The sequence below is a fragment of the Amaranthus tricolor genome, chromosome 7 (genome assembly GCF_026212465.1).
Source record: "Amaranthus tricolor cultivar Red isolate AtriRed21 chromosome 7, ASM2621246v1, whole genome shotgun sequence".
Classification (NCBI taxonomy): Eukaryota; Viridiplantae; Streptophyta; class Magnoliopsida; order Caryophyllales; family Amaranthaceae; genus Amaranthus; species Amaranthus tricolor.
In genome coordinates this window covers 28,055,421-28,072,399 of record NC_080053.1, presented here as the reverse complement: position 1 = coordinate 28,072,399, position 16,979 = coordinate 28,055,421, and the positions used below count along the sequence as shown (strand labels likewise).

General features: G+C 37.3%; 1 long non-coding RNA gene across 4 annotated transcripts; it reads left to right on the top strand.

Moving 5' to 3' along the window:
* Positions 1 to 12,144: 12,144 nt before the first annotated feature.
* Positions 12,145 to 14,533, top strand: LOC130818182 (uncharacterized). 4 transcript variants are annotated; one of them, XR_009043936.1, is made up of 3 exons: positions 12,145 to 12,405; positions 12,505 to 12,597; positions 14,253 to 14,533. It is a non-coding gene; the product is annotated as an uncharacterized LOC130818182 (long non-coding RNA). The 4 variants fall into 4 exon arrangements; XR_009043938.1 differs by having other exon boundaries at positions 14,248 to 14,533; XR_009043937.1 differs by having other exon boundaries at positions 12,145 to 12,411.
* The last annotated feature ends 2,446 nt before the right edge of the window (positions 14,534 to 16,979 follow it).

Here is a 16,979-nt window from a genome sequence, read left to right as displayed (position 1 = left end):
ATTTAATTTAATTTAATTACTAATAATCTACTACCATAAAGTATAATCTTTTCAATACTTGAAATTTTTATTTTTTGGACTACTACTTGGCTTATTCATAATCGGATGCTCATAATTTTAAAGCAACTTGTATATCCTATTAGAAAAATTATCTTGAATAATATAAATTTTTAACAATTTTTCTACAATAATACAAACTATTGATTAATATTGAATAATACAACCTTTGAGACACATTTTCCGCTAGCATCATATAACTTGTTATAATTCCTCACCACCTAAAATAGTTATAAAAATGTCTTTGTTAAAAATTACTATTTTAATAAGTAAAATGAGTTTGTCATTTTAAAAGTAAAATTTTACTACGAATTTTAGATTTTAGTTTTATTATTTGTGTGGACAAAATAAATTATACGACGAAAAATATGGGTGTATATGTAACACCCCTGAATTTCAGACCCTTCAAGGGTGTCACTTGTAGAAATAAATAATTATTTAAATAGGAAGAAAGAAAGAGATGACGTTTGAAAATCTTGTCAAACAAAATCCTACGGAAATTTCGGCAGCATCTGCCCTGAAATTTGACGCGCCGAAGATTTAGACAAACGATAAATCATCATAATGAAGAGGCATCAATGGCCTCGTAACAGAATCACGGCGGAAAGGTCATCGCCAAAACCTCTGTCGACATGCTAAGCATGGATCGTGGTTCCCATGTAAACACTTGGGTTTTCCAAGCAAAAAGATAATCCACTGTACAAGCCATTCAAGATACTAAAACAAAATATAAAACGATATAAATCTTTGCAGCGGAACGAATTACATCAAAAGGAGGACTCATGCCTCAACCAAAACATACACCCTTTCAATTCGAAATCACATGTAGCGTCAAAAATGGTTCGAACAGGGCACGCGTCAAGGTTCTCACTCGATTCCCCCCCCATATGCAATGCAAGGAAACTCCAAAACCTGCAAGACCTATCTACAACGCCCCTGCTGCTCAACGTAAAGTCATAGACCAAACGTGTCATAGCAGGGCCATCAGAGACAAGCCGTCAACAAGGAAACAAGCAGTACACGTCAGTATCTAGCAACAAGTTATATATGCAACCAACAATCAATTCAACAAACGAGGGAAGAAAGACACTCCAATGTATAAAAATCTACTCCAACCATTCCTCACTTCTGTGCACTTCTCAATGCCTTCACCATTTTCTATTTCTTCCTTAATTCCACGTATCATCTTTTGTGACTAGAGGCCACCATATTGGGGTTTGCAAGACCCACATGGCAACACCTCAGCCAAGGGCGGTGACGGCCATGCCGGCGCCCAATGGCAAAGTATGATCATACCCCCGTACAGCGACCATATATAGATGATCCATGCCTCCGGGAACTAAACCAACTGGGGTACCAATCCAGTGGAGTCACAGTAACATCCAACTTAATATCTCATCAATAAGGGACTCATTCCCATTCCATCTCATATAATCCAACATTTTACTCTCGCGATATCAGAACTCAATCTCTACCATCTTTACAACTGATTTCCACTTGTAACACAAACTTAGCAGTATTTAAATAGCAAATCATATTCAACCTAGCTCGTATAATATTATCACGCAAGGAAAATATATTGAAGATGCATGCAAGAATCAGTTACTGCGTGTACTTACCTGCAAGCGTCACTGCACGACCACAAGTTACGAAAATCACCCAACTAAGGGTCTACTTTCCTCTTATAAACTGGGAACCTATACAAGTTGGGAATAAAACTTATAAGTTCTCTTAACTACTTTGGTATACCAGCAAGAAACCAAGTAACCACTATCATCCATTCACGACAAGTTTTCAATTACTTCTAGCACGTACGCATCTAATTCAACATCAAGCATAATCGTCAATTTAACAATAACACAAGTTTTTCCATCGGCAAAGAATAAAAGGATCATGTCGACTGTTTCACTACGCCAACTAACTTTGAGTTATAACGGTTCACATCATCTTAATATAAGGCGACGATTCACACTTAATGTTGATGTAGAGCTAATATGACGACAACGACGAGTCTTAAAGTTATCACATCACAACATCATTCATTATATTCTCTAAGGTTAGAAAGAACTAAAAATCAAGCATCATAACAAGTAGCTTTAATAATTCTCAAAGTTGACACTATGTTCATAGCCTTACTAATATCATTTAATTATACTTCGATAATCTAACGAGGGCACTTGTAATCAACATTAATAATTTCTTTTACTTCAACAAGGCCAATTAAGACTACCATGCCTAACAAAACTCCCATACTCAACACAAATAAGGTTACTCATTACTAAGACACCATCAAAATAGTATACTACCATTATTTTCATTCATACTTCAAACTCTAAATCAAAAATATTTTCAATTCATCAAACATACTCTTACCCACAAAAAGATTCTATGAAAATAATACAAAGCTCAACACTATTTATTTATATTTCTAAAACATAATTCATGAATGCATTCAAATCACAAATCTAATTATCACTCACAGCAAGATTTAATAACCATCATACAAAGTTTAACACTTTTCATCCATATTTCGAAAACCCAATTCATATACATTCAAGTCATCAATCAACTTTCTACCCACAACAAGATTCAATGAAAAATCATACAAATTTAACACCAAGTTCATAAACTTAGTAAAATTCTGATTGGAAACTAGCAAAATTACTTAGAGTGAACTTGAGAGGGCTTACAATGGGGTAATTAGAAAGGAGTGAAGACTAGACGGTTAACACCACGCATCTAGACCGTGGCGGCTGCTGGCGATTGTGGAGAAGGCAGCGGTCGTGGCTGCTGCTGGCGAGACGCAGCGAGGGAGGAGGAGAGTGTGCTGTGGCTGCTGCTTGCGTGGGGAAAGAAAACGCAGCCCTAGCTGCTGCTGGCGGCTGCTGCTGCTGTTGGGAAGGAGGGGAGGCGCGGCTGGTGGAAAGGGAGGAGGCACGGCTGGGGGAAAAAGGGGATTGAGAGAAAGAGAGAAAGAAGAAGAGGGAAGAGGAAGACGGCTTGTCTTCAGTGTTAGGGTTTCGTGGTCTTTAACACCGTTTTCTCTTTTTTTTTTTTTTTTTTTTTTTTTTTTTTTTTTTTAATCTCGGTTCATTTTGTTGCGAGATCCAATTAAGAGACTCACCTTCGCGGCCTCACACATTTTAATAAAATAATCATTTTGATTCGAACCTCTTTATTTGAGAAATCGTAACTGTATTTTTAGTATATATATATATAAGTCGACATTTAAATCCGTATGTGAAAGAAATTTATTAAAGCTAATTCGAAAATAATTAAATAATAATTGTAAAATCTTTAAAAACCATTAAAATATTAAATAATTACGTCATTAAAATCTCGGGGTGTTACAGACTACCCCCCTTAAAAGGAGTTTCGTCCCCGAAACTAGCGCACCCAAGGTACTAATTGAGAAAATTTATATTTCTAATAACTCAAGAAGGTGTCTTAACGATTTTAAGCCTAAGGAATTATCTCAAGGATCGTGACCTTATTGATACTATTATACTCACTCTTATCCAAATATTCATGCATATTTTGTTCCGAGCATTCATAGTCCTCTAAATTAACTCGACACCCAAACAAAGCATGTAAATGTCACACAATTAACTTAACATAATCAATCAAAAGCATGTAAAAAAAATCAAAAGCATGCAATTTTCTAATAGGTCGGTATCATAGAGGAGGAAATGCATGCAAACGCGCGAAGTTCTATCACATTCTACCCCCCTTAAAGACTTAGTTACGACCCCGTAACTTACTAACCTCAAGAAAAAGGTGCGGGTATTTCTCACGCATGGAATCTTCAGTTTCCCACGTTGCCTCCTGTGTGCGCTGGTTAGCCCATAGAACTTTCACCATCTTTATATCTTTTCTCCTCGTACTACGCACCTTAGAATCTAAGATCTTGATAGGTTTCTCTTCATAAGATAAATTTTCATCCAGATCTAAGGGTTCGGGATCTAGCACATGAGATTTATCGGGAACATATCTCTTCAACTGCGAAATGTGAAACACATCATGCACCTTACCCAACTCATTGGGTAATGCTAGTCTGTAAGCGACCTTTCCTACCTTCTCTGTGATCTCATAAGGTCCTATAAACTTGGGGCTCAACTTCCCCCTCTTGCCAAACCTCATGACTCCCTTCATTGGTGAAACTCTCAATAACACATAATCCCCTACGGCGAACTCATCAGGTCTCCTCTTAAGATCTGCGTAGGACTTTTGTCGATCCTGGGCCGCCTTAAGTCTTTCTCGAATCATTTTTACCTGATCAGTCATCTCCTCTAACATAGCCGGTCCTAGAGTAACAGATTCACTGAAATCGTCCCAACATACAGGATTACGACAACGACGACCATACAGAGCCTCAAAAGGTGCCATCTGGATGCTTGCCTGGTAACTATTGTTGTATGAAAATTCCACCATATCTAGGCACTCATCCCAAGATCCTTGCCTATCCAAGGCTACGGCTCTCAACATATCTTCAAGAGTCCGATTAGTGCGCTCGGTCTGTCCATCAGTGGCAGGGTGAAAAGATGTGCTTCTTAGAAGTTCTGTTCCCAGAGCTGCTTGAAAAGCCTCCCAAAATTTTGACACATACCTAGTATCACGGTCAGAAACTATAGATCTAGGGACACCATGGTATCGCACAACATTTTTAAGGTAAGCTCGAGTCAACTGATCCATACTCCATTGATTATTCATCGGAATGAATCTTGCACTCTTGGTGAGTCTATCAACGATCACCCATAACGTGTCATTTCCTGACCTAGTTCTCGGTAAACCCAAAACAAAGTCCATTGATATGTCATCCCATTTCCATACAGGAATATCCAAGGGTTGGAGTAAACCTGCAGGTCTCTTATGTTCACTTTTGACCTTTTGACATGTCAGACACCTGGAAACAAACTCAGCAATATCTCTTTTCATCCCAGGCCACCAGAATGTTTGCTTCAGATCTCGATACATTTTATCTCCCCCCGGGTGGACGGAATACATCGAACCATGAGAATCTGATAAGATTTTATCCTTGAGCTCTGCACAAGAAGAGGGTACACACCATCTACCATTGTATCGAATGCTACCATCCTCGAATATTGTGAATCCTTCAGCTTTTCCTTCTTTAACCTGCTCCCTCGTTTTTTCCAATAAGGAGTCACTCACTTGATGTGTTAAAATTTCTTCAAAAATTGAGGGTCGAATTGATAAGGCTGTTAATCTGGACCTCAGCTCCCCGTGCTGCACAATCTCGAGGTTCAACTTTTCCATGTCTCTTTGCAACTCTCTAGGAATAGTCAAGGTAGCTACGGAATGATTGGTCTTTCTACTTAGAGCATCGGCTACCATGTTCGCCCTACCCTCATGGTAATTAAACTCCACGTCATAGTCGTTAATCAACTCTAGCCATCTTCGCTGCCTCATGTTCAAATTTTGTTGCGTATACAAGTATCGCAAACTCTGATGATCAGTGTAGATCTTGCACTTCACTCCATACAAGTAATGTCTCCAAATTTTCAAAGCAAAGACAATGGCTGCTAGCTCCAGGTCGTGAGTTGGGTAATTGACTTCATGTGGTTTTAGTTGTCTGGATGCATACGCGACCACTTTCCTATTTTGCATCAATACACATCCCAACCCATACTTCGATGCATCACTATACACAAGGTACTCAAGGGTGCTATCTGGAAGAGTAAGCACGGGTGCGGTAGTCAACCTCTCCTTTAAGGTTTGGAAAGCCAACTCGCACTCTTTAGACCATTCGAATTTCTTGTCTTTCTTCATCAAGTTGGTCATAGGGCGGGCGATCTTTGAGAAATCCTTCACAAATCTCCTATAGTAACCAGCTAAACCCAAAAAGCTCCTTACTTCAGTCACATTCTTCGGTGCAGGCCAATCTCTCACCGCCTCAATTTTTGCGGGATCAACGGCAACTCCTTCTTTGGACACAAAATGCCCAAGGAACGAAACCTTCTCGAGCCAAAATTCACACTTTGAAAACTTCGCGTACAACTTATTGTCTCGGAGTAATTGCAACACCTTCCTCAAGTGTTGTTCGTGTTCCACCCTATCTCTCGAATACACCAAAATGTCATCAATAAAGACCAGCACGAAATTGTCGAGGCACGAACTAAACACCTGGTTCATCATGCACATAAAAGCTGCAGGTGCATTAGTCAAACCAAAAGGCATCACTGTGAACTCGAAGTGCCCATATCGAGTCCTAAAGGCTGTTTTCGGAATATCGCGCTCCGCAATCCTCAGCTGATGATAGCCAGACCTCAAGTCAATTTTGGAAAATAACCCTGCTCCCTTAAGTTGGTCAAACAAATCATCGATTCTCGGAAGAGGGTATTTGTTCTTCACAGTTATCTTGTTCAGTTCTCGATAATCAATACATAACCTCATACTCCCATCCTTCTTACGAACAAACAAGACAGGTGCTCCCCAAGGCGAAACACTTGGTCGAATGTATCCCTTCTCTAATAACTCCTCGACTTGCTTTTTAAGTTCCTCCATTTCAGCTGGTGCCAACCTATATGGTGCTTTTGATATAGGTCCCACCCCTGGTACCAGGTCTATGGTGAACTCAACAGCCCTAACAGGTGGCATCCCCGGTATCTCCTCTGGGAAGACGTCTAGGAACTCATTTACGATTGGCACTGATTCAGGAGTCAACTCCTCGTCTTCTATCTTACGTACATGACATAGGTAGCTTGGCAGTCCCTTCCTCAATAATGTTTTCATCTTCAGGGACGATACTATCTTCGTTTGCATACCTGAAGTAGCTTTGCAATACTTAACTTTCTTTCCCTTGGGCCCCACAAGCCTGACTTCTTGCCTCTCACATTCAACAATAGCTTTAAACCGACCCAACCAGTCCATCCCAAGAATAATGTCTAAGTCGCACATCTTTAACTCATATAGGTCACTAGGAAAAATGGTTCCCCCAATGGTCAAAGGAACACTCTTATAGACTCTAGTGCATTGATACAACTCTCCTGAAGGAACTGCTACGGCGTACGAAGAAGGTTCGGGATCCTTTAATCCTAACCTTTCAATTATTGATGCAGATACAAAAGAATTTGATGCTCCAGTATCAAATAACGCATTGACAGGCACGGAGTTCACAAGAAACGTACCTGTGACCACATCCTTTGCATCCTCTGCTTCCCTTGTGCTGATGGCGGTTAATTTTCCAGGTGTTGATTGAGTAGTTAGCGCACCGGTTCCCGCACTTCCATTACTTCGACCATTCGACTCTCCGGGTTTATAGTTGCTTGGACTAGGCCGATATCCGTTCCCATTCTTCGACTGATGTAAGTTTTGACCACGGTAGTCACTCCCATTCCTCTGATTCCCAAAATTCCTCTGATAAAAATGCTGCTGTCCCCCATTCTGTTGATTCGGACGCCCATGCTTGGCATAACATTCGAAGCCACGATGACCCAACTTGCCACAAACATTACATTCTACTAAATTCCCATTACAATCCTTCCCTGGGTGGTTGTTTGGACACCTGCGGCAGAAATAAACTCTTTCCTTACTATTACTGTCTCCACTCTTCTTTTGATTGCTGAACCCCCTATGGTGCGACTTCCCATTTCTTTCGAGGCTTGAAAAGCCCATGTGTTTCTTATTCTGCTGGGAATGGTGTTGCTGCTGGAAGCTCTCCTTTCTCTTATCCCCACTGTTGACACCTGCACTGCTAGTTTCAAGCTTCTTTCCCTTATCTTTGTATAGTAGACTTCCCACTTGAGCAGCTCTTTGGTACATCGCATCCAAAGTGGTGTACCGGTCACTATCAACATGCACTTGAATTTCATTGCTCAGCCCCAATTCAAAACGCTGCATCTTCTGCTCCTCGGTAGGGACGTCATCAGGGCAATATTTCACATACTCCATGAACTTCTTATAGTATTCGTCAACCGTTAAATCCCCCATCTCGAGCTTCGAAAATTCATTGGACTTTTGCTTCCTGATATGAGGTGGGTAGTATTTTTCCCGAATCACCCTTTTGAACTCCTTCCATTGCAACGGCTCCTGAGGATCACTCATCAAGTTGTCTCTAGCATTGGACCACCAGTAATCAGCTTCTTCTTGTAGGTAGAAAGCGGCTTGGTCCACTCTCAGGTGCTCAGGGCATTGCACCACGTTGAAAATCTTGTCAAATTCCCGTAACCAGTTCTCTAAGATTGCGGGTTCTCCAGTTCCTGTAAACACAGGGGGTTTGTTCTGTGAGATGCTCTTGCTCATGGAGGCTGCCGTCTCAACTTCGGGCGCAGACCTAGATCTCCTTTCCTCGGCTAGCTCCATGACCAGTTCTCGTAAGGCCTTGTTCGAGCGTCTCTTCAAACGTTGACTAGACAACGGAGGCATTTCCCTGCAAACAAGAGTTTCACAAACGAGAGATGTTCACCATTCGTTAAGATAACATGCTTCATCGCCAAAAACACATTTTGTATGCAAATTCCAACCAGGCATACATTCTTGTTTTGCGTGGAATTCATCCTTATTTTGAAATATATCAACTTCACTAAAGAAAATGAACTAGTAAGCTTATCTAAATAATTTTGACATAAACTACTAACCAATGAAACATAAACACATAATCAACTAATATAAGGTTGAAGGTAAGTACGGCAACTCGTAGCTTAACTAGGACAGGCACATAAAAAAAAATGTAGCCTCTTACGCAACCCATAACTTGCAACATTTGCTCCTACAAACATAATTCATGCTTAAAATTTCAATTAATAAAACGTCATCTGTTAAGTCACCACAAATTCATTACAAAGATTCATTCCAATCATTGCAAGGATCGTAAGCCTAAGCGTGCAAATTCATGTGCAATAATACTCAAAATGCATGCATATATAAATGCACCTAACCCATGTCTACCCATACTCTCAAAGCAGTTTAACTTCGAAAACAAAACAGGAATAAGTACTAGAGAAAATACGAAGCGTTTGGGAAAGATAGGAACCACTGGCTCTGATACCACCTGTAACACCCCTGAATTTCAGACCCTTCAAGGGTGTCACTTGTAGAAATAAATAATTATTTAAATAGGAAGAAAGAAAGAGATGACGTTTGAAAATCTTGTCAAACAAAATCCTACGGAAATTTCGGCAGCATCTGCCCTGAAATTTGACGCGCCGAAGATTTAGACAAACGATAAATCATCATAATGAAGAGGCATCAATGGCCTCGTAACAGAATCACGGCGGAAAGGTCATCGCCAAAACCTCTGTCGACATGCTAAGCATGGATCGTGGTTCCCATGTAAACACTTGGGTTTTCCAAGCAAAAAGATAATCCACTGTACAAGCCATTCAAGATACTAAAACAAAATATAAAACGATATAAATCTTTGCAGCGGAACGAATTACATCAAAAGGAGGACTCATGCCTCAACCAAAACATACACCCTTTCAATTCGAAATCACATGTAGCGTCAAAAATGGTTCGAACAGGGCACGCGTCAAGGTTCTCACTCGATTCCCCCCCCATATGCAATGCAAGGAAACTCCAAAACCTGCAAGACCTATCTACAACGCCCCTGCTGCTCAACGTAAAGTCATAGACCAAACGTGTCATAGCAGGGCCATCAGAGACAAGCCGTCAACAAGGAAACAAGCAGTACACGTCAGTATCTAGCAACAAGTTATATATGCAACCAACAATCAATTCAACAAACGAGGGAAGAAAGACACTCCAATGTATAAAAATCTACTCCAACCATTCCTCACTTCTGTGCACTTCTCAATGCCTTCACCATTTTCTATTTCTTCCTTAATTCCACGTATCATCTTTTGTGACTAGAGGCCACCATATTGGGGTTTGCAAGACCCACATGGCAACACCTCAGCCAAGGGCGGTGACGGCCATGCCGGCGCCCAATGGCAAAGTATGATCATACCCCCGTACAGCGACCATATATAGATGATCCATGCCTCCGGGAACTAAACCAACTGGGGTACCAATCCAGTGGAGTCACAGTAACATCCAACTTAATATCTCATCAATAAGGGACTCATTCCCATTCCATCTCATATAATCCAACATTTTACTCTCGCGATATCAGAACTCAATCTCTACCATCTTTACAACTGATTTCCACTTGTAACACAAACTTAGCAGTATTTAAATAGCAAATCATATTCAACCTAGCTCGTATAATATTATCACGCAAGGAAAATATATTGAAGATGCATGCAAGAATCAGTTACTGCGTGTACTTACCTGCAAGCGTCACTGCACGACCACAAGTTACGAAAATCACCCAACTAAGGGTCTACTTTCCTCTTATAAACTGGGAACCTATACAAGTTGGGAATAGAACTTATAAGTTCTCTTAACTACTTTGGTATACCCGCAAGAAACCAAGTAACCACTATCATCCATTCACGACAAGTTTTCAATTACTTCTAGCACGTACGCATCTCATTCAACATCAAGCATAATCGTCAATTTAACAATAACACAAGTTTTTCCATCGGCAAAGAATAAAAGGATCATGTCGACTGTTTCACTACGCCAACTAACTTTGAGTTATAACGGTTCACATCATCTTAATATAAGGCGACGATTCACACTTAATGTTGATGTAGAGCTAATATGACGACAACGACGAGTCTTAAAGTTATCACATCACAACATCATTCATTATATTCTCTAAGGTTAGAAAGAACTAAAAATCAAGCATCATAACAAGTAGCTTTAATAATTCTCAAAGTTGACACTATGTTCATAGCCTTACTAATATCATTTAATTATACTTCGATAATCTAACGAGGGCACTTGTAATCAACATTAATAATTTCTTTTACTTCAACAAGGCCAATTAAGACTACCATGCCTAACAAAACTCCCATACTCAACACAAATAAGGTTACTCATTACTAAGACACCATCAAAATAGTATACTACCATTATTTTCATTCATACTTCAAACTCTAAATCAAAAATATTTTCAATTCATCAAACATACTCTTACCCACAAAAAGATTCTATGAAAATAATACAAAGCTCAACACTATTTATTTATATTTCTAAAACATAATTCATGAATGCATTCAAATCACAAATCTAATTATCACTCACAGCAAGATTTAATAACCATCATACAAAGTTTAACACTTTTCATCCATATTTCGAAAACCCAATTCATATACATTCAAGTCATCAATCAACTTTCTACCCACAACAAGATTCAATGAAAAATCATACAAATTTAACACCAAGTTCATAAACTTAGTAAAATTCTGATTGGAAACTAGCAAAATTACTTAGAGTGAACTTGAGAGGGCTTACAATGGGGTAATTAGAAAGGAGTGAAGACTAGACGGTTAACACCACGCATCTAGACCGTGGCGGCTGCTGGCGATTGTGGAGAAGGCAGCGGTCGTGGCTGCTGCTGGCGAGACGCAGCGAGGGAGGAGGAGAGTGTGCTGTGGCTGCTGCTTGCGTGGGGAAAGAAAACGCAGCCCTAGCTGCTGCTGGCGGCTGCTGCTGCTGTTGGGAAGGAGGGGAGGCGCGGCTGGTGGAAAGGGAGGAGGCACGGCTGGGGGAAAAAGGGGATTGAGAGAAAGAGAGAAAGAAGAAGAGGGAAGAGGAAGACGGCTTGTCTTCAGTGTTAGGGTTTCGTGGTCTTTAACACCGTTTTCTCTTTTTTTTTTTTTTTTTTTTTTTTTTTTTTTTTTTTTAATCTCGGTTCATTTTGTTGCGAGATCCAATTAAGAGACTCACCTTCGCGGCCTCACACATTTTAATAAAATAATCATTTTGATTCGAACCTCTTTATTTGAGAAATCGTAACTGTATTTTTAGTATATATATATATATAAGTCGACATTTAAATCCGTATGTGAAAGAAATTTATTAAAGCTAATTCGAAAATAATTAAATAATAATTGTAAAATCTTTAAAAACCATTAAAATATTAAATAATTACGTCATTAAAATCTCGGGGTGTTACAGTATAATATACCTCATACTTGATAAATATGTGTAGTAAGCCATATCACTCCTAATTTAGTCACCTAAACCTATGACTCATCTAATATTCACGAGTCATCTGAACCAAACATATCCATAAGTGAAATCTGTATAAAATTTACAAAGTAATACTCATCTCCTTCTTCTACCATCTCAAGTATCTGGAAAACAAAAACATAGAATCTCATTAGAAATCCCCAATAGCTAGTATTTGAAGAAATTCAATCTACTCTTCTTGAATAATTTGATTTCTTGAGCAAGTGGAAGCTAATTGAGATTGTTTTGGAAATTAGAGAATTCTGGGATTGAAGAAATCAAGTAAAATCTCATCTCTATCCTCTTTTGGTAATAGTGAGTTCATATTCATCTTCCTCCTTTTATGTGTATGTTGATTTAAAGGTTAATAGAACCATTAATTTTGACATTTATATGTATAATTGTTAGGTTCTTTTGGTAGAAGCTCTTTTTGGTTGGATTAGTGAAGTAGATCTTTAATTTTGGGTGGATTACAAAGTGCTGAGAAGAATTTGCTCAAAGGTAACCACAAAATATTCTATTTAAGTACTAATTGAATGTTTTAAAGTAGTTTAGTAATTGTGGTTTCAATTTGGGTCTCTGATTCAAATTTAAGTATCAACTTAAATTTAAGATGAATATATGAATTCAATTAGTAATTGGGTTGTTTTTAGTGTTGATTAGTATTGGTTGATTGGGTTATTTGGTTTCTAGTATAAAATTTAGTATTTTGGATATTCACAGAAATTGAGCGTTCTGTTTTGGCCATTTTCGGGTCAGTTGTGATTGTTTCTGGATTCTAAAGTTTTTATTAGATTTGTAGAGCTCCGAGTCGCGGTCGCGTGGGCACTTGAATCGCCCCAAAATGAGTTCGTATAAGGGAGTTATGTCCAAAATACTAACAGGTTGTCATGAAAATTGACAATGAGCTTTCTATTTGCCATTTTCGGGGCTGTTCTGAATGTTTCTGGATTTTAGTGTCTTCATAAGAATTGTAGATCTCTGAGTCAGGGTCACGTAGCCACTTGAATCGCCCCCAAATGAGTTCGTATGAGTGAGTTATGACCAAAATACTAACAGACTGTCATGAAAATTGAGAATAACCAATCATAAGATTAATTGTTCAAATTGGGATTTCAATTGGGTATTTCTTTAATCAAGTATTTAAGATTATTTTATGTTTCTTTATTGGGTAATTATGAATAGTATGAGTTTGTTGAGTATCATTGATGGTGATGAAAAAGAGAGCTTGGATTGTTATCTTTTGGCGTTATAAGTTGATGTACACAAGGTCTTTGTTCAAATGCATCAATGAAGTTCTTTGGTTTTCTAATTTGATTTTTGGTGTTCGAAATTTTGGATTTTGACTTCGTTTGACTTTGCTTCTAGTCCTTGATCAAATTATGTTTTGTATGTTCATAGCTTTATAAATATGAGCTTTTAAATATACTGTACTATGAAAATGAGTTATGGTTATTGATTTCAAAGAAAATCAAGTGATTTATTGATTCGTTTAATATTGAAATGTTCGACATTGAAAAATGTCCGTTTTTGAAAATTGGCAATGGATATTTATATCTGGATTATTGTGAAATCCTATAGCTTGCTAATAGGTAATGGTTATTCGGATCGGTCTCGAGCCCCCGATCCTGTTTCGTTCTTGCAAGAAACGTATTTTCGGTGATGACGATCACCCGTGTTCTCAGGATTTAGATCAAGCCTACTTCCTAACGATCCATATATTCCCACGTTTTTAAGTGTTGTTATATCATTGTTTTAATATGAGATTTGAATAAATACGTTTGGTATATAAAGTTTTGTTTGCTTCGCAAATGAAATCATATGTTTCATTTGTCGTATTGTTTCGCTATTGACTTGTAAAGCAATAGCCGCATTTTGATTTTTGCTATTAAATTGTAAAGTTATAGCCGTATTTTGATTCACTATGAACCAAATTAAGGTTCTTAGTCGTATTTATGTCAATATCAAACGATCTTTTAAAAGAGTTTGAGTTTTGGTAAATTAATCTTTTATAAAGAGTTACCAATTGAGCAAATAAAGAATTTAATTGAAGATGTATGTTAACGACTTGTATATAAAGTATAGTAGTTTGTTGGATCGCTCAACAATTCAATTGTTGACAGTCTTTGATGGGGCCTATCCCTTACGAAGGATAGATCCATTTTCAGGTTAGCTCTGCGGTGGAAAGCATGCCTACATGTATTATGTGTTACTGGCGAGGCGAGGACTTCTTTTGGAAATACATTTTGTAAATTAGTTATTCGTAAATTAAATTGTAATAATTTCATAATATTTTGTAAATAGTATTTACTTATTTAGGTAAAAAGTTTTAAATAACTCTGATATTAGTTTGCTGTGATCATCGAATCACAGGTCGAATTCAGTCCAAACCACTATAAGTCTTCCATTGTGTTGTGGACAATATTATTATACTGTTTACTTTAGTTTGGGTTGTTTCACCATCCTCTATCAAATCCACCACCAGAACCTCCACCCACCCTCCCATTGCCAATCCCCACCCCTCCCCCCCCCCCCCCCTTACAGAGAATGTCTCCCACCGTTAAACACCCCCACCCCCAACCACCCCAAAACTCAAAACCCTTGAACCCACCGAGTATTCCAATCCCTACCACCTACAGATCCATAAACCAACCACCAAAATCCCACCACTACCACCCACAAACCTATTAATCTAGAAACCCATGAACCCACCACCAACCTACCTGTAATAGTCCGGGTTAAAGTGAATCGGAAAAATTCACACAAATATGAATTTCGGTCCACAAATCGGACATTAAATTAAACCACTTCTTGGATCGATTAATTAAATGTCACGTTTGACTTTCCAGACTCCAACTCATGTCGTTGCCCGTCCAGTTCGGGTAGACGGAGATTCTCAAAATTTGGAGGAATACACAAGGGAGAACTAATCCCAAGGCAACCTCCGACCTAAAACGTTGCCCGTCCTGTTCGAGTCGTCAAAGGCAAAAGTATGCATACCCCAATGGTGACCGTAATGATCCAAAACTGCCATGGGAAGAATAACAATGGTATTCCATTTCCAATTAAGTAGCTCCATTTGGGTAATTACACAACCATCCTCAAATTCTAATTTAAACTCTTTACAAATTATTTTGGGGGTCTAAATCTTAGGTGATGATATATAACACCACAATATAGAATGAGCACAATATTTCTTTGCATACCAATTACAATTGTATGGTCTAAGTGTGTACCTTAGTAGCACGATTAAAGCAACTCAAGCGCTTCGCGATTTGAATCTCAACCTCTTATGAATCGAGGTCCTAAACACAACACACATATAAAAATCACGTATTAGAACGTGTTTACACATTTAATCCACTCCATACCATTAAGGCACTACTAAAACTTTATAATTTTAAATGATTTCACCCAAATTTCAAAAATTCCAAAATTTAAAATCTAACCAGTAGCTTAAAAGGCCATTTCGGACAGTTTAGAAAATTCAAACAAAAAATCGGACTTCCCACTGCGTCCGAAAGGCATCAATTGGGTACCAAATTTCATAATTTATAACATCCTTTTACTATTTTTAATTAATTTTAGCGCTTAACTAGTTTTGAATACAACGGATAAGTAAAACGACATCAAAACACAATCGACATCTCGGATCAGGGCGCGACCGCCGAGACAGTAGCTGCTGTCCCGTTATTTTTTGTATATATATTTTTTTTATTATTATTTAAATCATTAAATCCTTTTAATCTCATCCTTATAATTACATAACTAAGCCACAATACATACAAACGCACATTCCCTACTACTAATTGAATCTCAATAGTGAACCAACCAAAACTCTTAACACTTACACAACTCAATATATATACATACATCCACTCATATACAAAACTTTATTATTAATCCAATTCATAATCAAGACACGAAGAATCATCAAATTAAAATATTCCCAAAAATCATAAATCAAATTTATTTTTTTTCAACATAAAAGAAAAATCATGAAAAACCCATAAGTTGTGACAATTAAATAAAATAATTCCACAACACTTAATCACCTTAACAAATTAAGATTTTATTAGAAAATCATAATCTAAAAAAAAAACAACTTCCTCAATCAAGATATATAAACACAATCCTTCAAGCAAATTCAATTTTGTTAAAGAATTATGAACTCATGAGTGACTATATAAATTGACCCATATTTTTAAATTCCTTCTAACAAATTAAAATTTTGTTGAAGAAATATAAATCATAAGAACTTATTTAAAATCAACATGAATATAATTCTTATAACAAATTTAAATTTTGTTAAAGAATTACTAATCATGGAAAGTTATACATATATAAAAAACAAATCATGACTTAATCCTTTCAACAAATTAAATTTTGTTAGGATTTATAAATCATAAAAACTATATAAAATAACTCATGAATTAATTCCTCTAACAAAATCAATATTTTTGAAAGAATTAAAATCATGGAACTATATAAAAAAAACAAAACATCATGACAAAAATTCCTCTAACAAATTAAATTTTGTTAAAGAATTGTAAATCATGGAAAAGAATTATATAAAATAAATCATGACATAATTCTTCTAACATATTAAATTTTTGTTAAAGAATTATAAAGCATGAAAACAAAAAAAAAAAAAAACACACACACATAAACACAATTCCTTCTAACAAATTAAATTTTTGTTGAAGAAATATGTAATTTACGAAAATAACCAAAGTGAAACTAAGAACAATAATTCTTTTAATACAAATAAAAACTAAACTTTGATTAAAGAATTTAAATTTCAAAACTTACAATTTCAAGGATTGAAGATTGAATAATACAATTAAACACCCAAAAACTCAACTTAAGAATTTTCCTCACTT